Source organism: Octopus sinensis, linkage group LG9, assembly GCF_006345805.1.
Source record: "Octopus sinensis linkage group LG9, ASM634580v1, whole genome shotgun sequence".
NCBI classification, from domain to species: domain Eukaryota; kingdom Metazoa; phylum Mollusca; class Cephalopoda; order Octopoda; family Octopodidae; genus Octopus; species Octopus sinensis.
Genome location: NC_043005.1, coordinates 81681871 through 81701565, shown reverse-complemented (window position 1 = coordinate 81701565; position 19695 = coordinate 81681871). Strand labels below are relative to the sequence as shown.

The following is a 19695-nucleotide window of genomic DNA, read 5'->3' as shown; positions in this document are numbered from 1 at the left end:
CCAATTCCTAAAATCTTAAATGCCTTGTAAATCCACATAATTAAGACATGACTTAAGCATAGACCAGGGAACACGAGGTGCAGGGCGTACTAAGCATGCAAGCACAACTCCTAACATTTCTGAAGTGTACATAATCAAAATTTGCGTCCCTGCTTCCTTTTCTCGGGTTTAGAAAACTGCGTAAAAAATGATTTGTAAAAAGGATTGCAACCTCCAAGAAAATTTCGTTAAGGAGCCAGTGGACCAAAATCTACGATTTAATCTTTATATTCTCAAACAAAAGTTTGATTATTCTATTAACATCCAAATGAACAAACAAAAACTAAACTAGGTGACATCAAGTGGCCAAGAGTCTAACAGCAACAGTTAAATATACATATCTGATTACGAATTTCTACTAAATTCCAAAAATTTAGTCAATGAACATTCTCCGTAACATCTTGCCATTACAACCTACTACTATGCAGTTTTATCATCATGAAACAGAACTCAGCTTACTCAACAAAATAAAGACTATATTACACCAAGATGACTTCAAATGCAACAGAGTCTGATGGAGGCTTAGCTGGAAGGAACTTCGAAGTCACTATCAATAAATTTCTTGCTAAACTGTATATATATATAATATATATATATATATATATATAATATATATCTATGTTGTGTGTGTGTGTGTATGCATATATTGTGTATATATGTATGTCCGTCTACATAAAATGATAACGCTTACACATGAGGTTAAGTAAGCATATATACAGAACAAATCGTGGCGTGTGTTAAAAATTTCGATACTGAAGAATATGGTAGAGTTCATAAAAAGAAAACTTAATGCTCTTCTTTAAATTCATATTTTTCATATCTTAAAAAGGAAAAAAACATGTGCGTTTCTCTATTTTTGTGTTCATATACACGTATTAACATATTTTCAATACAGCACAGTCGTCGTGTTATGATCAGCTGAAAAGATGTTTCTAGTGTGTAATAAAGCTATTATTTGGTGACTGATGAACTAAGAAGGAAAAGAAAAGCATATAAGGCATCGCTTGTAGGTGATGAAGTAAATATAAATGAACCCATCTTGTAAAATACGTGCTGCCAAGCCTTTGATCATCGAAATTCACTGTAATATCATAATATAACACATTATATCAGATCTTATCATTCATATATGTATACAGAAAGAGAGAGAGAGAGACAAAGAGAGAGATTGTATAGACAGATAGATAGATAGATAGATAGATAGATAGATAGATAGGTAGATAGATAGATAGATAGATAGATAGATAGATAGATAGATAGATAGATAGATAGATAGATAGATAGATAGATAGATAGAGAGGCATATATATCTACATATATATACACGCATATTTACGCACACACAGATATATATATATTAGAAAGTCTATGAAAATTACTTAATGCAGTTTTGAAATGTAAAGGCAATTTTTTTTTTAAATATTGTTTAAAGAAAAGTTATGAAATCTTTTATCAGGATGTTACTAAAATTTTTGAGGAAGAAGATTTTTCGATTATACATATTATATATATAGTTTTATGTATTATATGTGTGTATGTATGTGTGTGTCTGTGTGTGCGTATGTGCTTTCCTTTCTAATGAAGTTATTCAGCCTTTACAATTCAATATTCTTTGTAGTTTGAAGTATAGGATATCAGTTAATGATTTCACACGAATAGAATTTGAACGACGAAAGCCTGTCAAACTTATCTCACTCTTGAATAGCAACAAATAAGGTGATGGACAAAATGTTGTGAAACCCTACATAAATGTTTGAAAAAACTAAGCTGTGTTTGAAAAAACTATGCTATGAGTTCAAACTATATTAGAAATTCTGTGACATCTTATCTGAAAAAAATCTCTATAAAATATTTACTGGTAATATCTTTTTTCATGAAATGTATTTCTGCACACCAACGAAAACGTTTGTATGGTATATTTTCTTTGATTGACATAATAAATAATTCTCAGTTCAAGTTAATAATCAGTACTTCTAAAAATCTAGGGTATATTATGTTCATGTTACAAATTATCTACGTTATTATTTTGTGCTCGAGTGCTGCAAGTCAATAAACATTATTGTGGTAAGAAATCAGTAATATAAAGAAACTTTTTAAATGTTTTTAAATAGAGAATGAAATCAACGTCAACGTAGAAATCTTTGAGATATTTTTAGGAATATGGTTTTAATGGTTTATATAATTATACATCAAAATAATAATGAAGGAATAAAGATTATTAGAACGTCGTATTTCTTACTGTTTTACGTTCTGACGTCAAATGCCATCGCAATTTCGTACCATGTGCCTACTGTAGACGGAATAGTTATTTGTGACAAGCCAATAAAGTATGAGCATCAGTAAATAGGGAGACATCAATTAACTATCAAACATGTAGTTCTATTTACATTTGTCCTCATTAATATGACAGTTATATAGTTCTGCATTTTGCATAAAAATCTATTTCATCACATTTCTGATTTTCGTATCGCTACTTTATGTCTCAGATGAGCACAGAGCGATGATTATTCCTGTCGTTGAGTTTACGACGTTTCTTGTAAATATCGTTATGATATGTATATAGTTCTCAGGCATTTTTTTTTATTTGCCATTTTTTACAAAACGGGTAAATGTAATCTACCAAGATTAAACTAGAACACGAAACCGTGCTGTGGTATTCCTCCCTATACTTAGTCATATGATTACAGGAGGACAAATATATTTTTTAAAAGCACTGTATGTACCATAAGAATGACAAACAAAATCATTGATCTATCGAAGTCTTTATTATTTGACCTGTCTGCCATTAACTTATGAAGTAAAATTGAAGCTATAAATAATATCGTACAGTGTTGCATTTTCTTGGCTTTGATCATTGTCCATTAATTTAGTTTTTCATTTAAAATATTGTCTAATTCACTGAATAAATTCTCGAACACAGAGCCTCACCAACATTAAGAGTCAGAGGTTTATAGAGACGCAATTTTGTTTCAATATGATTGTGCTGACACTGCACTACTTACTAATTTTTCATTAAAGCTGTGATGAAAATAACAAACAAAAACATCATAGAGATTTATTTGATGTAATGCCAACGTTAATCGCGATAAAATAGAGACATGATGAAGTTTCTAGTTTCAGTTAGATGTATCTGATATGTGATAAATTCTCTATAAGATACGAGAAAATATTTCCAATGAAGAACGTAGAACATTTCTCTATATATATATATATAATGTGTAGAACCATTAGGCTGAGTACTGTCATTTATACCTTGATCTGATTCTACATTTCCCCACCTAGCGATTTATGTAATTATAACAAACACCTAATGTAGATAGACAAGGACACTGTGGGCTGTAAGCCAGCCAGCAAGCATATGAAATATTTTGGTAATCATATTTGCTGTAACATATAATTGGCGTATGCAATTAACCCCCTTAACCCTCATTGACGATGTCTTTAAGAACAAGCTGCATCTGACATCCCTGTGTTGGCACCATGTGTAGATATATTCAGTCAGCTGTGCAATACACTGAGACTGCAGATCTCAATTGCTGAAAGTTTGTTAAATATAGACACAAAGCTGAAACCACTCTAAATTATTTGCCAACCATCTAGCATTTACGACGACGTTGAATTGATGGAAATAACATTCGAATTTCTGTCAAATTACAACGTAGTGTTAGGAAAGGTAGATAACTGTAGATAAAGCAGTTATAGAAGAATAAAATGGATTGATCCGGAGATTGGTTATGGTCCTGGATTTAAATGATAGTAAGTGTCTATACTGCAAGATCCAACGAAAAAGCCAGTATGAGACCGCAGATGCAACGGAAAATTATAACCAAAATTTACATCAGGTAACCCTTTATCATCTTATTGGTTTCAAATTGTTGGCACAATGATAGTAATTCAGAGGTGGGGAGGAGGCTAGTCGATTACATCTACTCCAGTACTTAACTGGTACCTATTTTATCAAACCAGAAAGGATGAATAGCAAAGTTGATCTGGGGCAGAATTTGAACTCAAAATGTTAAGACGGACGAAATACCGCTAAGCATTTCCCCCGACGTCCTAACGGTTCTGCCAGCATGTCGCCATACTTTATCATCTTATTAAACATAAGAATATGTTATATAATTTAGTGTTAGGAATGGTCATGGCTCAAATGTTTCTGATGATAGATGACCCGACACACGATTGATCTGGGATTACATGACAACAACTATTGCAGTATATCTTCAATAGAGAAAATGGATACACGTAAATGGAAGTTTTTCAAAATGAACAAACTTTCAGTTTCATAAGTAGATGATATTTTCGTTTTGATGCATCAGATTTTCATAAAACCGGAACAAAACCGAAGATGAACATGAAGAGAAATCATGAATGTGTAACATTCAATCTTCAAGCGAATATGATGGAATGCAAAATATTCAGTGGCTTAAATTTATGAAAACTGGTATTATTCCCAGCTGCTGTGTCATTCATATCATATATCATAAAATTACCATGTTCTTCTAAATCACTTCTAAGACTCAATCAAAGAACTAAATCACTTCTAAGACTCAATCTAAGAACTGAATCCCAAACCAAGTATTTGGGAAGCAAACTTCTTACCACACAACCACACCTGAGCTTATATATATAGAGAGAGTTATGTCCATTGTGTTTTTTACAATAGGTGTAGGTTTAATTAAAAAAAAACGTTTCTGCTTTTCCGTTGTTGCATTTCATTGGCAAGATTCTTGATTTAAACTCGTGTGTTGAACAAATTTTGTTGTCTTTTTTGTTTTGCTTACGTCATAAGCTGTTTTAATCCTTAAAACTTAATTGAATTTGCTTTTATTACCTATTACGCCATAGTTTTCCAAGTGAAAAATTTAATCAGATTAATTCTACTTCCTAATTGATATTACGTTATAACCACGGATATGGAAACGTTAAGGTTGACTCGAGACGAATTTGAACGCAGAAGGTGAAGCACAATAAAATTATTAGCTGTAACACATTCATTCAGCCAGAGTTGCTCTTATTTTGACCTCGACTCAAAGCCTTTTCTTTACCACGATTATTCATTTCTTTTCAATCGTAGCAAAGTTAATGTTCATAAAGGAGAATTTATAGTCAAATGAATTCACTTCTGTGCATTGCAATAACTTAGATTATCGACCACTATGCAATGAAAGCAAAAGTCGGCTCTAAAACTATTTGGTCCCAGAAGTAATTTAGTGAATCGTACAAATTACAGTTTTTGGTGCTATACATATGAAGTCTAATGGGAATTACACGAAGAATTCAATAGATCTATCAAAAAATCCGTAATGAAATCCACATAAGTCACTCTCACATATAACGTCACACACACATACAAGGACACATATACACACATTTATCTATGTATGTATACATGAATGCATGTATGTTTGTATGCATGCATATGTGTATGTATATTCATAGAAACACACACATATGTGCGTTTGTGTGATATATGCTCACTTATTTATCTATGTATCTATCTATCTATCATCTAGATGTATAAATGCATGCATACATATGTACAGATATATGTGTGTGTATTTGTATATACGTATCATACAAGCAGAAAGTGTACGAGAGGGAACAGGGGAGAGAAAGAGAAAAAGAACGAAAGAGAGATAGAGAGAAAAGTAGCAAGAGACAAAGTTATATGTTTTCCATAATGTATCTGCAGTAATCACTGTTTTTTGATGTGAAAACCATTCAGTAAGAGACATTGTCTACTAACAGCAAAGATAATCGGCGCATTTCAACACGCATTCCGTTGTGCGAGGGAACCTAACTTGGCAATTAGTATGCAGAAATATCCTATGCAGCACAGGCCCTCTCCTTTGTTAGAATTTTGTTTTCATACAATTGTTCTCACGAAATATGATGTATTTAAGCATTCCCAACAACGCACACAGACACACGTCTCTATGTGTATGTATATATATATTTGTGTGTGTTTACAGTATATATATATATATATATATATATATATATTATATATATATATATATATTCACGGGGGAGTGCTGAAAAGCTGCTGCCTTTGTGTAGAAGAAAATAGAAGACGATCAATTTATTTGGATTTTATTCGACATATTCGCCTCTCAGATTCACACATTTATTGCAGCGATCCTTCACTCTTTTTGTAACCCAGCTGGGATTGCAGCCAGGCCTCAAAGCCAGGAACTTTTCAGCACCGCCTCGTGTGTGTGCGTACACACACACACACACACATACATATATTGCTTTCAGTCATTCTAAAGACGCAGCATCCTATCCTTTGGTAGAAAGAATCGGACGTAGTAGTTATATTTAAATTCAGGTTTTCTGTAATTTGCTGAGCCAGCATGCTACGTGGGTGTAAACGAATCAACACCGGTTGTCAAGTGTTGCAGAGCTGACAAGCAGAGACGCAACGACACAGTTTTTTTCACTTTGACAAGTTCTCCATTTATCAGGACGGAACTCCTTATACTTTACAATCATACATACGCACAAACACAAGCACACATATGTATGTATGTGATTGTTCAGTTTTATTTCAAGATTTCTTGCCAATGGAGAAAGAGCCGCTTACTAACCTAGATTGAAGGTTCCTTCCTTGGAATTTCAACATCAACAACGTACTTTTGTTTGTATGTATGTATATGTGAAGATTTGTATATTTAGTTTTATGTGTGTTCTCATGCATATAGTTGCATACCTAGACATCCTCATATATATTTAAATCTGGAGATGTTTACAGATTTTTACAGTCCCAGTGATGGATTTGATCTGTAGCCTTCGAATTAGCTTTCTCCTTTCTGGTTTTGAGAAGCCTAATTTCTTAGGATTGGTATTTAGGCAGTGTGCTACTTATCCTAGGGCCTCAATAATTACAGGTATAAACTTGATGTATGTATGTAAGTATGTAAATATGTATGTACGTACTTAAGATTATGATAAATACATTTATTAGTATCACATTCTTGTTACAGTTTTCTGGAATAAAATATGTCTATTTAACCTTATAAACCATTTTTTCATTCAGTATGGTGTGAACGTATCTCTGCAGCATTTATACTTTACGAAACACACACGCGCATATTTTCAGGAATAGCTGTGGCAGGTACAGCAGTAATTATTGATCTCAAACATTGACGCAAGGCCACAAATTCACAGGAGATATGCTCACTAACATTGAAACACTTCAGTGAATTGACTTGATTTTCATGATCAATAACGAGATAATTTTCAAAGATGAATTCATATATTGTTTCCATCCTGCCTACGTTAGAGATCAATCTCTTTACTTGGTTGCCTGATTTCTGCACCATACATCTTCCTAAAATGCATAATGTCATCATAAAATAACAAAAATAATATACTGGATAATATAGTACCTAATACAAAACTTTGAGATGGATCCGAATAGTGTAAGTTTGCTCATGTTTATTCTCCATGGGGAATGAATTGCAGCTAAATAACAATGATAGCGGGATACGGCCCGTGAAATTTTTAGGTATTTTCCTTTTAATTCATCTATTTAACTAACAACAGGATATTTATTTTTATAATGAAGTATCTTTTTCTATTCATTTCATTATTCGTCCTCTCCTCGTTTCTTTCTTCTTTGTTGCTATCTACTTTTCGTGTGGCACTTTATCGATCAATAATATACGCCAATAATATATTCATTGAAATTACGTAGGTGTTTTGTAGAATCGGAAGAGATACATACACACTGATATACTGCATTTAGTCACTAAAGCATTATGCCCCGAATTTGTATCCCATCGATGTCAGTTTAGCTTTCATGCTTCCTTGGTGCGAAAAATAACGGACCAGTCGGATACTGATATCGATTTAATTGACGGTTCCCTCTCCCGGTCTCGAGTATGTTTCAGAAATCAATACATTAATCGAAATTTGAGTTTAACAGTTTTCAATGGCATTTAAGTTTGATTTTAGTTATCGATCCATGCTCATATATTCAAACTCTTTCACAATATTCTTATCTACTTGAACGTGGTTGTATACAGCAGGCGTTCCATTTAACCTTTCCAAGTATCTCTGCTGATAAATTTCAGAAATGCCAAATATAACAAACGGGAAATTTATTATTTTACTTCTAACTTACTTTACTTCATTATTTATTTTCAAATTACAATGTAAAAAGAAAAAAATGAGTGTTTAACCATCATATTTCTATAGAATAAAGTCACTTTACGCTACAAAATAATTGATTAAAATAAAAGCGTATTGTTTCGTTCAGGAATGAGTAAGTTGTATTAATAAAAAAAAGTTAAATCTTTAGAGAATATCTCATATTATGGTCGCAACGACTAATATTTATGAGGGAGAGTAATTCAGCAAGTTCCTTGCTTTCAGTACAAGCTCATTATGATTGCAGTGAGTTGCATACAGTAGATTAAAAGATTAGAAATAATCCTAGCTTCCATATCTGAATCAGGATGGCACTTTAAGTAGAAATTCAGATTAAAAATAAAAAAAAAAGACACTATATTATTCCCTGTCCTATCTATTATTCAGCAAGCCACGATGTGGCAGCTAAACTATTCTCCAAATCTCTTGCACCATATTTACCCCAATAAAATATTCAGATAACCGTAATTTCCCAAAAGTCTTCTCGATATTTTAAACTGGTTATAAGTTTACCCTCTTCAGTAAAGTTGCGGAGTGTCATGAGGTTTACTTCGTTATCATTTCAAGCTCTTTTTTACTCGAGGTAGTTAACAAAATCTCTGTAAATATTCATCAACGGAATCCACTTTCAAACTGATTGGCTATCTGGTTTTACTGATCGTCTCTTACTATCTCTCCCGACACTCGCTCACTTTGTTTCTCTCACTCACCGCATCTCTCTCTTTCTCAGTCTCTTTCTCTCTTTCTTTCTCTCTTACACACATACATTATGTATATATATATATATATATATATATATATATATATATATATATATATATATTAATGATCAAATAGTGAAAACGGAGTATAACAAAAAGCAGTTCTTGGCACAACAATATATATATATCCCCCTCTACTTCCCACTCTGCCTACCCACATGCCCCGCCTCTAACCCCACCCTCTGCCTACCCACATACCCCACCTCTACCCCACCCCAGATTAACCCAAATCTACCCGTGCTTTCCCCACTTTGGCCTCCCCCGCCTCCAAACACCATGAGACCACACCACACTACACTATACCACATAACACATTCCATCACAACACAACATCACCCACACACCAGCACTGACCAATTCCTATCCCCACATTTTCACACCTACACACACGCATAGGTCAAGATCACCAGCCCTCTTTCACACGCACATACGTACTCTTTCACACACGCGCACCTTCGTTTTGGGATCACTACTACTTTGTTATCTCCATTTCTTCTTAGCTCTCCTGTGTGACCCTTCTGTCCGGCAGTCGCCATGATAGATCGCTAGCCACTACACACATTTTTTCTGTCCTTGTTTCTCTCCTTGTTTCTTTCTGTGTTACTTTCTGTGGAAGACCGTAGGCTCGAAACGTTAAAGTATTTTACAACTGTTTGTTTTCTCTACCACCTGTCTTCGTCTTCAGTTTTTTTTTGTGAATTTCCCCTATATATATATATATATATATATATATATATATTAATATATATATATATATATATGGAGGAATTCTTTAGGGTTCAATATATATATATATATATATATATATATATGTAGGAATTCTTTAGGGTCCAATATATTATATATATATATATATATATATATATATATTATATATATATATATATATATATATGTAGAATTCTTTAGGGTTCAATATATATATATATATGTAGAATTCTTTAGGGTTCAATATATATATATATATATGTATGTAGGAATTCTTTAGGGTTCAATATATAAATATATATATATATTATATATATATATGTAGGAATTCTTTAGGGTTCAATATATATGTATATATATATATATATATATATATTGAAGGCTTAAAGAATTCCTATCAATACATGGTTATGATGGTCCCCCGCTACTCCTGTTCATGATTAGAGATGCATGTATTGTCAGCGACTAAATGATATGCTCAATTAATTTAGGTCAGAAAAACTAACGAGCAAATCTGATGCATTGAGCAGAATCTTCGCTATAACGATATTTCTGTTTCAGCAACTCAACCTTGACTCTTTCTGAAATGTAATGGTCAATGGGTCAATTTTAAAACGTCTGTGTTCAGGTCACAAAAGCAAAATTTGAAAGGAATAGAATTCATTTCCTTTGATCTATAGATAGAAATAGGAAACATCTCTTACTGACCAAAGACAGTTATGGTGTCAATGTAAAATTTTCACAGAGAGTTATACTCTTACTATAATCCTACAGAGTGTAGTGATGCTAAATGTTTGAATTAAATATCTGGTAAATCCTATAGTTTTTCACTTTTTCCATCTTTGTTATCTCACATAACTTTTGTCGATCGATGAAGTGGTAATTGAGGCTTGTTTCAAAGTTGAGAGATTGGACAAGATACCACATCATTGCAAAATAAACAACTAAACCACTCAGCTATGCTAGTGTTCAATATATAAGTATTATTGTGTTTAAATATGTACTTAAGTGTAAGGGTTAGTATTTCTCGTAACGAGGCATCATCAAGATTAGACCTTAGCAAATAGTATTTCGGTTATACATTATACAAGTATTCAAACAGATATCCACTTAAATGAAATAGCTTTCTTACTTGCAAGGAGAAATTAATTAAATACTCTACGAGAGAAAACAAGCTATTAATAGACCCTGGTGGAAAGAGCAGCAAAATCTTCAAGAAATATTTTACCTTCTTTAAATAATGCACACCCGGTTACAAAATAGCTGAAAAAAATCAGAACAAATTCGTATGAAAGTATTTGATAATAGGGCTGCTCATTAAGTAACTACCACGTCTACACAACAAAACTGCAAAAACACATGATATACATATAATTCAGCCCTCGTTTATTTTAGAATTTTCTTGAATCAGAAAGCCTTGTATTCCATTATAATTTTTGTTATGCATCGAATGATAATAATCCAACATATATTCTCTAATTCTTAGTTAGTGTTATTTATTTTAATTATCTTCAAAGAACCCGTCGGTATGAAAACAGAAGTCTCTTTGTATTAACACCTGCTTCTCCTCATTCGTATCTAAACTGGATTGCTCACATTAATTTCTAGCCTATATATTTATTTGCGTAAACCATAATGCTGCCTCACCGTGCCAGTTGGCATAGGATCAACAATTCGACAGTAATAAATAAAACTATGTAGACATCTTGAAAAACGAAAAATGAACGAAAGAAATCACTTAAAATAGCCCACAATATCAATATCGATTAGCTATCTAGTATATCATATTATTAGCTTTGTCTCATTGGATAAAATCATTTACCGCTGTCATATATACACACGTGTATCATATATATATATATATGTATATATATATATATATATTATATATATATATATATATATATATATATATATATATATATATATATATATATAAATATGTGTATGTATATGTGTGTGTATATATATATATATATATATATACATACATATACATACATACACATATATATCTTTGTGTGTGTGTGTGTTAAGTAAAATAAGACAATAAAACCAAGGCTTTGTGGAATTCATGTCTGTAAACTATCCATTTGTAATAACAAAATATGAACCCCTGTCGGAATCTCTATACCATGGGCAAGAAGCATTTCTACCCATTCTACGCACCACTTTCTTTTGTTAATAGAACTGTAACTTTAACACCCTACATATATTCTCATTTTTATTGTTATTCTCTTATTTACATTTATTCTTTCTATACCCATCCTTTTTCCAAAATAACTTCTTATATTGAACTCTATTATTTCCCTCTAGTTAACTCCCTTTCATATTGTTTCTGATGAAGGTATATTCATAATTTCCCAGAAACAACTCTAAGACTACATTTCTCTTTATAAATGTCCTATAAATTTCACACAGCCTTGATTTTGTTGTCTCATTTTATTTAACATATATATGCTCACACAAGACTTGCATTAGACTCCTCACTCGTAATATTATCGAACCGAGAGTCTGACTACGGTCCTCCCGTAGCGCTTACATAGTCTTACCTGCCATCTTGTTCTTCTGGATACCAATAACTCTCAAGTGGTTGTGTGGTTAGAAGCTAGCTTACCAACCACATTATTCCGGATTCAGTCCCACTGCGTGGCACCTTGGACAAGTGTCTTCTGCTATAGCCTCGGGCCGAACAAAGCCTTGTGAGTGAATTTGGTAGACGGGAACTGAAAGAAGCCCGTCGTATATACATATGTGTGTGTGTGTGTGTGTGTGTGTGAGTGTGTAAGTGTGTGTGTGTGTGTCTGTGGTTGTCCCCCAACATCGCTTGACAGCCGATGCTAGTGTGTTTACGTCCCCGTAGCTTAGCGGTTCAGCAAAAGTGATCGATAGAATAAGTACTAGGCTTAGAAAGAATAAGTCGTGGGGTCGATTTGATTCGACTAAAGGCGGTGCTCCAGCATGGCCGCAGTCAAAAGACTGAAACAAGTAAAAGAGTAAAAGATATATATATACAAGATATTTTGTACATCTTCGTTTAGTTCTGGTCTATTGCTTAAAACAAAGTCTAGTATAGTATCTTAGAAGTAGATTAAAAATTAGGTTAATTACAGTAATTCTTAATTTATATGCACTGCATCATGACAGTCTTAGCTCGATCTATCCCATTCTTCTACAATATGTGCACAGAGGGGGATCAGTGTTAAAAATAACATTCACTAATTACCAACGATGCCTCTCACAGCCTTGTATTGCTACTACTTAGTGTCAGCTATTTACAGATGAAGAAGCGTTTATACACTGTACCGGTACTCAAGCAAATATTCACATAAATGAAATAGCTTTCTTACGTACAAAGAGAAGGCAACATTTTTGTGGTCTCATTTGTAAATATTCGGAAAAAGGGGACATAATTTCATAAAAGTGAGATTAATTTACATCCATAAAGAGTGTTGTGTCTGAAGAGAGTAAATTTTTTGTGTGCCTTATAATGTAACACACTCACCAGTAAAATTTCCACTTATTTCTTATTTTACCGGTGAATGTGTTACATTATAAGGGCACAAAGAGAAAATGACTCTCCCCAGACACAACAGTATATGCTTCAACACACGAACTCATATAAAGAATCTTGCAAACCAAATCCAAAAACGAAATAGTATTAAGTTTTGTTATTGATATAAGTTCAAATATAGAAATTATCTGTAAACATATGGTGGAGATATCATATGCCTAGAGCAAAACCTTATAATTAGCTATTACACTGAAATTGTGCAAAATGAAATGACACACTCACCAAATTTGATTTTCTCTGTAACTAATCACTGCAAGTGTAAAATTTTCCACGCTACGATTCTTGACCAACTGCATGAACTATCCTTTTTAACAAATTACTCTAAATGTTAGAAATGGAAGCTATACATAATCCTTGTCACACATATTATCTCCAAGAAGCAAGTGTATATTTAATGATGACGTAGTTCTATATAAATATATTTCGAAAAAAGGCACCATGGCCAAAACAATAAGATTTGAATGGGCTGGGATAACCTTAGGTTTACATACAAGAAAGCAACAGCGAACTTGCCGAATTCAGTTTTTGAGAAGTAAAAATCTTGATTATGGACACAGAGGGAAAGTTGCAAAAATTTACCTGCCAGAAGCCTCTGTTGGTTTATTCCTCACTATTCACCCAGTGAAATTATTACTCAATATGTCTGTATGGGTACACAATGTCTTAATAAATGAACATTTTATTACCTGATCTTTAGTTATTTTGGAAGATTTGGGGATAATACACGTCACTATATAGCAGATGTTTTTATAACTAGTTATGCTTTATTGAAATCAATTCCGAAAGTATGGTAACGCCTGTTGAATTAACCAGCATATATTGTAGCTACAGAAAACAAACTGCAGAACTTTTATAAAAACCAACATATCATTATACCGATCATTTGCAACATATATTTTATATATTCTCACACTTTCGTGAATTTCGTGGTCTCACTATCAACATAACGGAGCACATCTAATTATTACATTAAGTGTGGGTTGGTAGTTGACCAAGACAAAATTGACCACACTTAAACACCTCGTTTACATAGCATTAAATCCAAACTAAATTCTTTACGGAGTTTAGTTAGGTACGTTATAACTGGTATCCTTCATTGCCCTTTCTTAGATTTCTTATTTTATAGAAAAGTGGTTCAACTTTCTAACGGTGAATAGGTATTGTTTAAACAGACGACCTCAGCATATCGGTTTTTACTATATAAGTCATTTTTATAGATAGTTGATTCATTCACTAATAATTTATCTGTTTACTGAAGCAAGTGTAGTAATAATGCGAATATTTGAAACACACAAAGTCATTTTGTTTTCGAGGGGAAAAATATCTGTCGTAAAAGAATGATCATCAATTCTTGTCAGGGGAGTGTTATTTCTTAGAATGATTAGGGTTATATTGCGATAGTAAATTGAATATTTGTCGTGAAGGTCAAGAAAGTGATTGCAAAAGCAAAATATCGGTTATAAGGCATAAAACGTTCACTCTCGTGGTGCCAGAAAGTTTGATATAATGGCCTGAATTATCATTTAATAAGGGCTAAATACATCATTACAGAAACACATTTGGCTAACTTCCAGGAAATTTTATTCTTCTGGGAATTCATTTTCCAATGAACATTAGATAATATAGACAGATATAGCAGGAAATATTTGCGCTCTTTCAAATTTCTCCAAATATATTATTGCACTTAGAGCATAGGTGGCAATTTCAAACCTTAGTCAGTAAGAAATGATTCCCAAATGTTTAACATTTCTCAGAATTTTGTAATTTTGTAGTCTCCATTGAAGCACAAGAGATCACAAAATTTCGTTCTAAGAACTATTTCAGGTTGTATTATTTAGATTGCATTGAATAATGGAATATTGATCTTCAATATTCAGAGCGTCTTTGTTTTATTACAAAGTAAATGTTACAGTTAGAACAATAACAGGGAAACGATACACTTGATCATGTTCGTGATTAGTACCAAGCCTGAAACAATCTAGCATATCTATGGTTGAACGTGTTGCTGTCACTAATATTCGTTGCCTGTTGTAGCCAGTTTACCTTAAGACAGTAGGACGTGACATGGCGGAGGATTTACCAGCTATTTGTAGCAATGTAATGCATTCTTCTCTGTGCGATCTTATGTCTTTGGTAGGTGTAATGATGGAGATCTTCATAAATTTACGATTTGCCGACACACACATTAAAAAACACATGCAGTACAAACTCGTATCCAGCGACCTTCTGTTTACACGATTTCTTTTTTTTTCTTTTATGCTATATACCAATTTTGAAGTTAGCATTGAAAATTACCGAACCTGGTATTCCTGCACATAATCCCATACTCTCTGTTAACGTCTAGATAGGTTCAGTACATGTTTGTTGAAGATATATTTTCTTTGCCTGTAAAAGGTGGCGAGCTGGCAGAAACGTTAGCATGCCGGGCGAAATGCGTTGTCGTATTTCGTCTGTCGTTACGTTCTAAGTTCAAATTACGCCGAGGTCGACTTTGCCTTTCATCGTCTCGGGGTCGATAAATTAAGTACCAGTTACGCACTGGGGTCGATGTAACCGACTTAATACCTACGTCTGTCCTTGTTTGTCCCCTCTATGTTTAGCCCCTTGTGGGTAATAAAGAAATAGGTATTTCGTCTGTCGTTACTTTCTGATTTCAAATTCAGCCGAGGTCGACTTTGCCTTTCATCATTTCGGGGTCGATAAATAAAGTACCACTTTCGCACTGGGGTCGATGTAATCGACTTAATCCGTTTATCTGTCCTTGTTTGTCCCCTCTATGTTTAGCCCCTTGTGGGCAGCAAATAAATATATATTCTCTTTGCGTGAAACAAAGTCATACATGTCACATTTCTCGTGTCTCTATGCTTTTATTTTATACATTAGATATTTTAATGTTGTAAAATAGAATCATTTATTGTGGAACGTTCCATTTTTTAAACATTACATAACATTTTATAAATTTAGTAATTACATATAATTTGAATGAAACTTTTGAGTGATTAAGTGGAAGGAAACAAATACAATACTGTCTGCATATTACAAACATTTGTGTTTTTGTGTTCGATCGAAGAACTGCCTTTCCATTCAGAGAAATACAACAGACAGACAATTCGATAGAGCTTGAGCAAATAAACTATGAAGGTCTGGCTTCCATGGAAAATACACAACATTCCATTACTGTCTTTGTTAAATAAGAGAGAGTCGTTTACTCTGCAAATAAAATATAAAATATCTGAAGCCGAATCAAATACAATTCCTACTCAAGTCAATAGTTGGGCTTCTAAATATCATTTCTTGTCTCGGAAAACTATCTATGGTCAAAACGAATTAAAAACAAACAAAATCAGCAATAAAGGTATGTGTGTATCGATAGTATATCCCTACACATGCAAACTATTGTTAAACGTGCACACAAACAAATATAGATAAGTGTTTAATTATACATACATACAACGATTTGCGTTTGCGCATGCGTGTAGTTATGCTATTCATCCATAGATGTAACTAGAGATTCTCTTACAAATACGACCACTTGTGTTGGTCTGCATATGTCCGTGTTTCTGCCTCTGTGTATACATGTGTAGCTATAAAGAAAAATACGAAGACTCACTTTTCTTAAATACTACGAGTATGTTTACAACAATTTGGTAAACACTTGAAACAAACGATTTCGACAGATAGCAATCATCTTAATATTAGGACTACACTTCAGACAAATCTATTTTGTATTCACGGCAGCACGAATGAACTATCTGACATTTTCTAAGGGAAACATATATTTATTTCTGTTTGCTATCCTAACATTTAACCTTGCCCTCAACTCCATATGTATTCTTTATTTATATATATATTTATATAATAAAAGTTATGTGTTATAAGTTAAGCAGTAAATAAATGCCGGTTTTTAACCGAATGCAAGAAACTTTATTTCAACTAATAATAATAATTTCTTCCATCAGTGTTTAGATATTTGTATATGAAGGTTATAGTCGTTTCGACGTAATCACGGTTCTTGCTGATGTAGTTTGGGGGATTAATCAATACAATTGACCCAATGGTTTATAAATACGAAAGATACAAGAAAGAAACTAAATGCCTTAATGCTTTCATCCAGACACTCAAACGTTTCTGCAAATCTGCAAAACTCATTTCATCATGTTTAACCTCTAAGAGTGAAAGTACCATCATACCTATATGCAGAGGATATGAAGGCGATAGTAATCGAAAAGGAAAATTACAAGAAACTGGAAGAAGTGTGTGGAGATACAATTGACCCACCGGGAGTGAGGGTGGAATTCAATGAATTGCCACCAGTAGTGGATTTAATAGAAATTGAATCATTGATGAAGTACTATTAAAAAGAAAATAAGTATGTTATATTGAGAGAAAAAGAAAAAAGAAAAAGAGAGAATAAAGGAAAAAAGAAAAAAAAAAGAAAGAGTAATTGTTTTATGTTAAGTTTTAAAAAAAATAGTGGAAGTAGAAGAACAAAAGTATATAACGGTTCAAATGGTACCGCATGGGAGTGGGACCCATGCGACCATCTTCATTTTTCATTTTTATATAATTTCATCACATTTACATTCGTTGTGGTCTTATCTGTCCTTGTGGTGTCCCCTCTGTGTTTGGGGCTTTATGCCTAATAAAGAAATCGAGTTCATAATCACTGAGTCATAGTCAAGTTGATCATTATTACGTCACAATCACTTAACTTACAAGGCCTTGAGCGTCGTAATTCACACTAACTTCATAGTAAACCCAAACACCATCGGATCTATTTGAACTCATTCTATTCACAATACAGTATTACTTAATTAAACTCTCAACCCCTGAATTATGGAGAAAGGGAACAGTTGATTACGCACACTCCTCTACATGAATGGTGCTTCAATTTATTGAATTTGGAACAGTCAAAAAATTCACATAAAGCCGAAAGCTTTTGTCTTGTTATAAAGTACTGCTAAAGCAGCAAACCTAAACAACGGGTAAATCTACTTTTAAAGACACGGTAAGTCATAAAGATGAGTGCTTTTGTTTCTAGTTTCTCCACTTCCAAATATTGCACTTCACTTAAATCACAGCATGTTTCTCGAGCAAACGTTAAACGTTATATTATAAATTTTCTACACTCTGCACAGCAACCTGGTTTTATACGTAAGTTGATTTAAGTGAAATCAATGTAAATAAGCTGCTATATAATTACATGTGAGAAAGCAAACCATTTTACTGTGAGCATGGAATATCAATAGAGTATTGTTTAAACGGTTGAAAGATCACGTATTTGTATCGTATTCCCTCCAATTACATGTGAACATTAGATCACATAATTGCTAAATTGATAGGCACTAATCTTAATTAATAGCTTGATCTGCCAGAAATAGCAGTCATTCATTCAAATTACATCGTCTTAGTATATGTATGGAAACCGCAGATATTATAAAGCAAGTTACATTTAAAGGATGACAAAATTAAGATTCTATTGCCGTTGAGTACAGACCCACTAATGAGGGGTAATTTGTGTCTAAACATTTCCCCCATTTGCAATTTATTACTATTATTATTCTATTAAACACATTAAATTCAGAACACTTCTATTTGTACCTTTTACTTGGAAGAGAGACAAATTCCCGAATCTTTAGATTACGTCATTCGTCACAGCCAGTCATATTAACGAAAACTTCTACGACCGGTCTGGTAGATTGACGTTTACTAACGTAAAGCACAGTCAGATTTCTTGAATTTCCTTGTTCACTGAAAATGCATAAATATATCAAATATTGGCTTTAAATTTTGCACAAGGCCAGTAGGTATGGCGATTACATCAATACCAGTGCTCAACCGGTACTTATTTTATCGACCCACAAAGTATGAAAACAAAGTTAAACTCGGTGGAATTCTAACTCAGAACGGACGAATTGCCGCTTAGCCTTTTGTCCATGGTAGCTGTTATGCAATCTCTTTGTCTTGTGAATATATTAAATAATGGTAATATTTGTTTATAATACATCACATGCTTATACTTTCCTAACGATGAGTCTGTGTTAATGTCCAGGAATATATTATTCTTTGTGCACTAACCATAAATTTAACGTAAATTGATATTAGACACGAGGAAAACTAATTTGATATAAAGGAGTTATACAGACATACTAATGACAACGATATTTTCGCGTTCATCTTAGTTAGCCTTCTCCGTTACTCTTATGCTCCATCACGTTTCTTATAATATTGAGAAATGCCTCTTGTAATGTTGATATGTAAGAAGAAATACTTTTTTTTATCGAAAACATCATTGATAGCACTTCAATAACATAACGGTTACACGAATTATTTAGATGATGATTTAAAGTCTTATCTTGTTCTGTTTAAAATGTTCATCCTGGCCCTTGAGTTTGTAAAGCTAAGCCCACAATTTTGCCTCAGATTTCTTGGTTATGATAATTTTGTAGTTTCTAC

At 33.1% G+C, this 19695-nt stretch overlaps 1 protein-coding gene and 1 long non-coding RNA gene across 8 annotated transcripts in view; one reads left to right on the top strand and one right to left on the bottom strand.

The window, feature by feature from the left end:
* The window catches only part of LOC115215706 (cys-loop ligand-gated ion channel-like), a 538804-nt gene that overhangs the window by 179482 nt on the left and 339627 nt on the right, over positions 1–19695 (top strand). The gene's annotated exons all lie outside the window — the stretch shown is intronic.
* LOC118764891 lies at positions 6125–18071 on the bottom strand. The gene is made up of 3 exons (XR_005000727.1): positions 18060–18071; positions 15476–15480; positions 6125–6188 (listed from the first exon to the last, which is right to left on the bottom strand). It is a non-coding gene; the product is annotated as an uncharacterized LOC118764891 (long non-coding RNA).